The 8,521-nt window shown below is 37.4% G+C and overlaps 1 long non-coding RNA gene across 22 annotated transcripts in view; it reads left to right on the top strand.

Annotated features, from left to right (window-relative positions):
• Positions 1-8,521, top strand: part of LOC102771670 — a 45,366-nt gene that overhangs the window by 16,388 nt on the left and 20,457 nt on the right. For 6 of the 22 annotated variants that reach the window (XR_001515266.1, XR_001515283.1, XR_001515273.1 and 3 more), the window contains exon 2: positions 6,295-6,299. The exons of the other annotated variants lie outside the window; for them this stretch is intronic. This is a non-coding gene — a long non-coding RNA (uncharacterized LOC102771670). The remainder of the gene's footprint in view (positions 1-6,294; positions 6,300-8,521) is intronic. 22 annotated transcript variants of the gene reach the window in all.

Raw genomic sequence — 8,521 nt, 5'->3', positions numbered from 1 at the left:
TTTATGGCAATTGCTATTTTCTTTCTATATTTAATTGTCATGTGTTACCTATACTGAGTCTAGATAGACACTGGGCCTGAGAAGAAGTTGATTGTGATAAAAACCACCCTTTAAGTCACTGCCTTACAGTGATCTCAGCATTAAGATTGGGGTGTTTTTTTTTGCTAAGAAATTTGTGTTTTTTAATATATGCATTAGTATGTATATATGTATATGAGTGTGTATGTGTATCTATCTAGCTGGTAAGTAAAACCAGTAATTGAGGAAAGGGGAATGATCATTAAGTGTGAAGCAGAATTACTTTTATTCTTTCGCTACTAATTTGGATCTGAAACTTTTTTGACCTTTGTATAGTTATTTTTTTTTCTGGGATTCAACAAATGTGTATGTAATAGCATCCCAAAACATCCCAAATATGCTAGATATTATCACTGGTGAGCATTTGAGTTAAAGTAGGACACAGTTGACCCTTGACCAACATGGTTGGAATATGTGTGGATTCTTTTCTCTTCCCTGTATAAGTGGACCTGCACAGTTCCAACCCATAGTGTTCAAGGGTATATTGTAATCACTTCCCTTAACTTTTTGTTCTCATTTACCCAACTGCATCATTTGCTAAAGGTCTTGTAAGTGGATAGAAGTATTTACTATATTTTGTTTTGTCTGTGTTCCTCTCTGAGTAGAAATTCCAACAGGTTTGTTTTGATAAAGTGCTGTACTTTAGCTCAACATATATTTTTAAAATTAAGCAATTTTATAGCAGGCTGTATAGTTTTCTTTCAGTTAAAAAATTATAATGTTATTTTACAATAGCTAGAGTGGTCAGTAAGTAAAGCTTTGCAGCTTTAGAATTAGCATAGCTTATGTACAGTATTACGTTTTCTTTACTTCAGCCTGAATACAGAGCCTACAAAAATTGCTTCTCTTGGGTAAACGGAATTGTAAAAAGTTTAGAAGTTATTTCATTTTAATAAATATCGAAGTTAGAAATAGGCTCTATGGGGTCTTTGGGATTGATTTAAATAATTATACTATTTTGAAAATCAGTTTGCCCCTGCCTCATTTGTGAAAGGCGGGGCTGCCTATGACAGGGCTGAGCTCCTGGGACACTTACTTGTGCGGGAACGGTCTGGTTTGGTGGTACTTGAGCTACTTTATAGAGAAATACTACCATCCAGTGTGCACACTCCTCCGTTGCCTTTCCTCTTCTCTCTTCCTTACTATCTCTGCTGTCTCTTCTCTGCCTGTCCATCCCCAATGTGCCGCTGTTCATCACTTCCTCCAAAGCCACCGCCATCCTATTCTATTTTTCTTAAAAATAAAATAAAACACCACAATTATTAGTTTTTAAACTGAGAGCTGTTACCAAGACCGTAAGGCTTTAATAGTTTGTGTACCTCCTCATTTTGGGCCCTCGGCCAGGAACTGGATAATGGGTAGCTTAAAATCACTTGTGAAGTAACTGAGTGTGAAACATTGTATAGCTGGACTAAGGGAGAGAATAGAAGAAGACCTTTTTACCTCTGAAGTTGCTGTATGTCTGATAGTTGGGGAGGTAGGGGCATAGTGTGGGAAGGAGCAGCCTTGTTTACTGACCTAAGATAAGGGAAATAGGAAGCATTAATGTATTCGATTGCCCTCTGTAGTCCTGTGGATTTATCGGAAAAGAAATTGGAAATGTTGATGTTGCTAATTCTGAAATTATTTTGATTTAGTAATTGAGAGGGCTAATATAATTTCTTTTAGTTTGTAAAATACAAAATATGACTACGATGCCTAGTTATTATGTGTTGATTGTTTACATTTCATTAGTTCGTAGTTGCAAAATGGCAGCCCCTTTACAGATTTCTCCTAGTGGTTTTGAATTGTTAGCTGAATTGTTTTGGTAAAAAAAGTAAAACTTTGAAATTAGCTGTAGTTACATGTTAAGTTAGTGGCTATGTTGGATTTAAATTTAGTAGCTTCTAAAGATCTATACCAGGCATTTCATTCATTATTTAATTTTATACATAGAGACAACAGCCTTAACTTAATCTGTAGGATTTTTAAAATTTATTTTTTTGAAAATGTAAAAACATACACAGAAGTAGAGTGAATAATATTAACAGACCCCACCTGTTTGTTACCCAAGTCCAGCAATTATTAGCATTCTGCCAGTCTTACAGTGTGTAAAATATACAAGTTACATAACTTTATTTTTAAAATACGCAATACAAATAGATACATTGATGTACTCAAAGTAAAGTTTGTGTGAGAATGTTAACTCTTTTCATACATTGTAAATTTAATACTGTTAGTCACCTTTTGGTGGGGGGATAAAACAGGTTTTATCACAGCATTACCAAAGGCTAAATGTGTCAGACTGAACCCTGTTAGTCCCCATAATTGGAGGCCCCCAAACAGATCTGCTCCATTTTCCCTAATGTGGAGAAATTTAAAAGATTGTAAGGAAACTCTTACAATGAGAACCATGGCCAGCAGTTACTTGGGGCAATAGTCAGATTGTTTTTTTAGTCGCCTTTTAGGATAACAGTGAATTCATTTGTCTTTTAACTTATTAAAGATGTCTGAGCCACCACTAACTTAATGGAGAACCACATCTGCTATAAAGATTTTAGTTTTCTTGCTGAAACCGGTTTGGCTCAGTGGATAGAGCCTTGGCCTGCCGACTGAAAGGTCCCGGGTTCGATTCCGGTCAAGGGCATGTACCTTGGTTGTGGGCACATCCCCAGTAGGAGATGTGCAGGAGGCAGCTGATCGATGTTTCTCTCTCATCGATGTTTCTGACTCTCTATCTCTCTCCCTTCCTCTCTGTAAAAAATCAATAAAATATATTTTAAAAAAAGATTTTAGTTTTCTTACCTTTTACAAATCACATTTTATTTTATATACACTTGCCTATCCGCAACTTTTTATGGGCCACCAATAATGGTCATTTCTAGAATATCTAGGGCAGTATTTGAGTCAACTTGAAGTTGGAAATTACTAAATCTTGTTCTGCACTCTCTCCTTCTCCATGTTCTATTTCAGCTGAGCGTATGTATTGATTGATGAAGGAATACATGTTACAACTCATGAATAGTTTGTTAAGGAGTGAATTTTGATTACTTGCTACCTCTGGACCTAGTAACAGTGATTAGGAACTTAATTATTTGCTCTCTCGTTTGCTCCTCTTTGGAAGAGTATTAAGTTGTCTGTGTGCCTGCAGTTGTGGGGTCTGTTCATTACTAGTCACTACAAGGTGATGGTAGCCTTAGTTTTGAATTTCCTTGCTTTTATTAGTTTAAATTAAACCCATGGGGTAATTATTCTACCCTAGTGCATGGGGAAGCGTAGTCTTTGGGAGCTGTGTCTGGGAGCTGTGCATCTAAACCTATGTGTACTGCATTGAAAAGGTATCTTTAACATTATGATGCTCTTTGGCATGTTTAGTTTACTGCAAGGAGTGTACTTATTTAATAGGACCCTTAATAAGCTCCCTCTACACCAGAAAAATATTTTAAAACTTACACTTAAGACAACTTCGTAGTATTCCCCAATAGAGTGCATGTAAAGCAGCTAGCCCTTTCTAAAATAAAACTTATTCCTTTAACCGGTATTCATTTAAGTGGGTTTCTCTGTACTTCGTTTCCATGGAAATAGCGAACAGCTAACGTTATTTATAAGGTGGAAGTAAAATAGGGTGCCTAATGGGACCCCATGCTGCTCTGATGAAGAGACTTAGGAAAAAAATCCATGCTCATGGGATTTTTTTTTAAACAAGGTTAATGGAAGCCCTGATTTCAGTCTTCTGTAACAGAACATATTTTTGGTTTTAAAGGCTAGCATTAATATCAAGCAAACTCTCTTTTTGGCCTGTATTGCTTTCACTTTCAAGTTTTAGGACTGCTTACTTACCAGCCTGATTGAGGCTTTATGCTTCAGACGCCTCTGTTTCTTTGTGGGTTTTGTTTAAAAAGTTAAAAATCCCCAGCATATTGTAGCTGTTTCAGTTTCTCATTGACATTTCAAAGTACAGATAAAAAGCTAAATGTTCATTAACGATAGCAGTGGTGATAAAGAATCAATATGTTGGACTACATAGATTTTTTTTTTTTTAATGTGAACGTTAAGGAACCATTTTTAGTTTTCAGGCCTTCTCAGGTTCTTTCTTATTTGTGTTGTGGAGCTAAATCTGTGTACTAAGAGAGAAAAGATCCTAATTTTCTTTTGGTGATAGAAACGGGGGAAATCTTAAGTTCTCTTTTATTTATTTTAGATAATGGATTGTTTCCAAAGCCTTTTAATTGAAATAAATGTTAATTCTTTTAGTCTTTGTGGATTTGGGATAAACCTTGGCTTTTTCCTCACTTCTTCGGTAAGGCCTACTCTTAGTTTTCTAGGCCCACCACAAAGCCTTGCATTTCGTAAGCCCCTTCCAAGTGAAAGAATATCATTCCCTTTGTGTTTGTGATTGGGGTGTGTGTGTGTGTGTGTGTGTGTGTGTGTGTGACTAATTTTTCTATAGCCTGAAAGGCACCTGCTCATTTTCCAGCCTGGTGAGTACAGCAGTGCTATATTGAGAAGGGAGGCAGTATGGAACACAATAAGGTGCTATAATTTTTATTTAGTTAGTTTTGGTTGTCCTTGGCAGCTTGTGATCATTATCCGTTTGTCTGGAAGTACTCTGTGATTATTCCTGGCTATCAGTGCAGCAGGAGTTTTAAAAGCAAGGATTGTAGTGTACTTAGGGCTCCACCAGGGGAAGAGTTTTTGTTTCGTTATTTTGTGTGTGTGTGTGTGTGTGTGTGTGTGTGTGTGTTTCTTTGGACAAGGTTCTGGCTACTGTGGGTTTACTGTGCTCTAATTTTAAAAATTTGGTGTTTTAATTTTGTTGTGAGAGGTATTTTATGTCCAGCAGTTCACTAGTTTCTTCTGTGCATATTAGTGCAATTTTATAAAATTGTCTTAAAGTGTTAATCATTCCTTTAGTTTAGCTTTTTCTTGTATTTTTTAAATCAGGTGTTTACCCGTGACCTTCCTTAGTGACTTATTGGAATTATCTCTGTGCTTTAGAGACGTAGGAATTTGGGTCTCTTATCCCATTTCTAAGAGAACAACTCCCAGTAGTTGCAGTTAGTGCAATAGAAAGGGCTTCCACAGATGCAGAGCTGGGCATGGATCCTCCTCCTTGGTGTTTATGCTTTACACCCAAAACTCATTAGTGTTAATCGGAGGCACTCACGTAAGTCCCTGTACACCAAGATAGACCCACACTCCAGTAATGCCTTACAGATACCCAAGTTATTGTTTTTTGTTGTTGATGACAAGAGTTTTGGTTCTGAGGTTAACTTATTATTAAGATAAGAGTTTGAGTTGTCTTGGGATATGGGGTGATTTACTAAATCTGACCTGTAATTAAGTTTATGTTATGATTAGACTCAGAAAACATTTATAGCTTTGTGAGCTATGGATGTTTGTGAATAGGGTTTTTGTACTTGATAGCATGATGAAAGCAAGATTTCTTCTTCTTGTTCTTTCTTCCTAATATACCTCACTTACAAAAATAAATGATTTTACAAGTTTTTGTACATATTGTAAGAGGACTTAGTAAAACAATTTTTTATTTGTGAGCCTTTCTACAATTACTCTCCGGCCTCTTAAGTCTTTTGTCAGTTAATGTTGCTCACATTTTTCAAGCATGTGGAAGCTAATAATGTGCACTGTCTTAGAGCTTGGAAAATGCAATTATTGGTCAAGTATTAGATAATCACTGTTTACTACACTTATCTGTGAATTGTGGATTTTTATTACTTTCGTTTATTTATTCACAGAATAAGAGTTTAGTGGGAAGACTTCTAGATTGAGAGCAGTAAATCTCGGTGTTAGGTTGGGCTTTGCCTCTTATTATATGTGTAGCTTTTGGCTAGTCATCTAGACTTCTTGAACCATTCTTCCCCTGTGAAATGATGATATGGATCTGGTACACTGGGTGTCCTCCCTAGCTTTAGGCTATTTGAGAGCCTTCTTTCCTAGTTACTAAAGGAAATAGAGGACTGTAAGGCTGTAGTTCCGCATCTTGTCTACATATTATAAACTTTTGGTTGAACTTAAAAACACACACACAGATATCTGGGCTTCAAATCAGACATAATAAAATTCAGAATCTTAAGGATAGGGCCTGGTGAATCTATTTTTTTAAGTTTTAGATTTATCCTGATCTAGGTTTGAGAACTACTTGTACAAAGCATTATTTCTAGTTGTGTGTGTATGTGTGTGTATGTGGGTGTGTGTGTGCGTGTGTGTGTAATTCAGGTAAGGTGATAAGGCATATAAGTTACATTGTGAAACGTGAGACAGTATATGATTAAATTCTAAGATGAATGAGAAAGATGATAAATATCTCAAGAATTCAAAGAAAGGGAGAACTAGGAGGTGGGATGGTTCGGGAAGGTCTCCATTGGTCAGAGTGTTTATCTGGGCTCAGGTGGCTGGGTGAGATTGGATAGGCTGAGAGAAAGTAAAAGAGTATATTCTTGGTATAGGAAAGATCATCCTCAAAGTTTGAGTTTGGGGAGGGAAAACTATTCTGATGACAGTTTTAGTCTTTATTTTAGTTTTCTAATCTTGCAGCTGCTGTAGGTTTTCCTAAGATTTTGAGGGAGTGAGCCATGAAGGTATTTGGTGGAAGAGAGTGTTCCAGCAAGAGGGAAAAACAAGTGGAAAACCCCCGAGAAGGAAACTCATCTAGAGTTTTTGAAGTACAGAAAAGAGGCCAGAGTGGCTGCAGCTGATTGAGCAATGGAAAGAGGGAAGGAGATGAGGTCTGAGAGTGGCAGAGTTCCAAATCGCCTAAAGCTTTGTGGGCCATTGTAAGGACTTGACCATTTTCTCTGAGTATGATGGGAAGGCACTGGAGGATTTTGACCCCAGGAGTAACTAAATCTGTCTTGGATTTTGAAAAGGTCGTTCTGACTGCTGAGAGAATAGACAGTAGTGGGACAAAGATGGAAGAGGGGTGGCCAGTTAGGAGGCAATTGAATAATCTAGGGGAAAGATGATGGTGTCTTGGACCAAGGAGGTGGTAGTGGTATTCACAGTCTATATATTTTGAAGGTAGAGACAAGATGGTTAGCTCTTGAATTAGATGTAGGGTGTGGGAAAAGGGGGGAGTCAATGATAAATTTAAAGTTTTGGCCCAGAGGGATAGAGTTGTCATTTATTGTGATGAGGATGATTCTGAGGGGGAGGTTGGGGGATAAGTAGCCAAGAGTTTAGTTTTGGCAAGTGTTTAGTGGGCATTTGGTATATGAGTTTGGAATTCAAGGAAAGGTCTGGGCTGGAGATAAAAATGTGTCCGTCACCAGTACACATATCCTTTTATAGCCACAAGACTGAGTGCGATTACCTAATGGGAAGAGTTTCAAGAACTGAACCCTGGGGCAGTTCAACATTTTGAGGTTTTAAGATATGAGAAGAGACCAGCAAAAGAAACCCAGAAGACTGGTCAGAGAGATTAGGAGGAAAATCAAGAGCAAGTAGTGCCCTAACCGGTTTGGCTCAGTGGATAGAATGTTGGCCTGCGCACTGAAGGGTCCCACGTTCAATTCCGGTCAAGGGCATGTACCTTGGTTGCGGGCACATCCCCAGTAGGAGGTGTGCAGGAGGCAGCTGATCAATGTTTCTCTCTCATCGATGTTTCTAACTGTCTATCCCTCTCCCTTCTTCTCTGTAAAAAATCAATAAAATATATATATATATAAAGAGTGAGTAGTGATCTAGGAATCAAGAGAAGAAAAGGTTTCAAGAAGTTAGGAATTATCAACTGGGTTAAATAATACTGATTGAACAAGAGGTGAGGGCTGAGACTTTACTGTATTTAGCAACTGAGAGGTCATTGGTGCCCTCAGCAAGAAGGGAAGAAGGCAAAAGGCCTATCTGAGTGGGTTCAACAGAGAACCAGGAGACAACAGTGAGTGTGGTTAACACTTGAGGATGTTTTGCTATAAATGGGAGTATAGTCATGGGACAATAACTAGAGATGGAGTAAAGGAAGGCTTTTTACATAAAGAAATTAAAGATAGAAGAAACAAAATGACCCCGTAATGAGGGGGAAAAATGATGCTTAAGAGTAAGGGGGGAATGAGAGAGGAATGTCCACGAGAGAGTAAGAGAGATGGGGGCAAGAGAGATGATTATGATATTGGGGCCTAAAGGACTAAATCCCATTAGGCAGGATTCTGCTTTTTCTTCTGAGCACTTATTTGCATTTACATTTATTTCAAATTTAATATGCTTTCTGTTTAGAAGTTAGGTTGATAAAAAGCAGTAAAACTTATTGTATATAAAATTAGTGTATCAGCTTTGTTATAGTAGAAAAAGAGAAGAGATCGAATCTTCTGTGTAAGGTGACATTTTAAAGTGTCTTTGAATGACAGTTATCTGTGCTATTCTAGTCCTTTACCAAAGTTTGTGATTGAGCATACACTGTAAACTTAATCATTTGAAATTTGTAGTGGGATGAATTTTAGCCTAATTTAAA

The sequence above is a fragment of the Myotis davidii genome, unplaced genomic scaffold (assembly GCF_000327345.1).
Source record: "Myotis davidii unplaced genomic scaffold, ASM32734v1 scaffold265, whole genome shotgun sequence".
In the NCBI taxonomy this organism is placed as follows: Eukaryota; Metazoa; Chordata; class Mammalia; order Chiroptera; family Vespertilionidae; genus Myotis; species Myotis davidii.
Note: the sequence above shows the minus strand (reverse complement) of the source record. Positions and strands in the feature narration are given on the sequence as shown.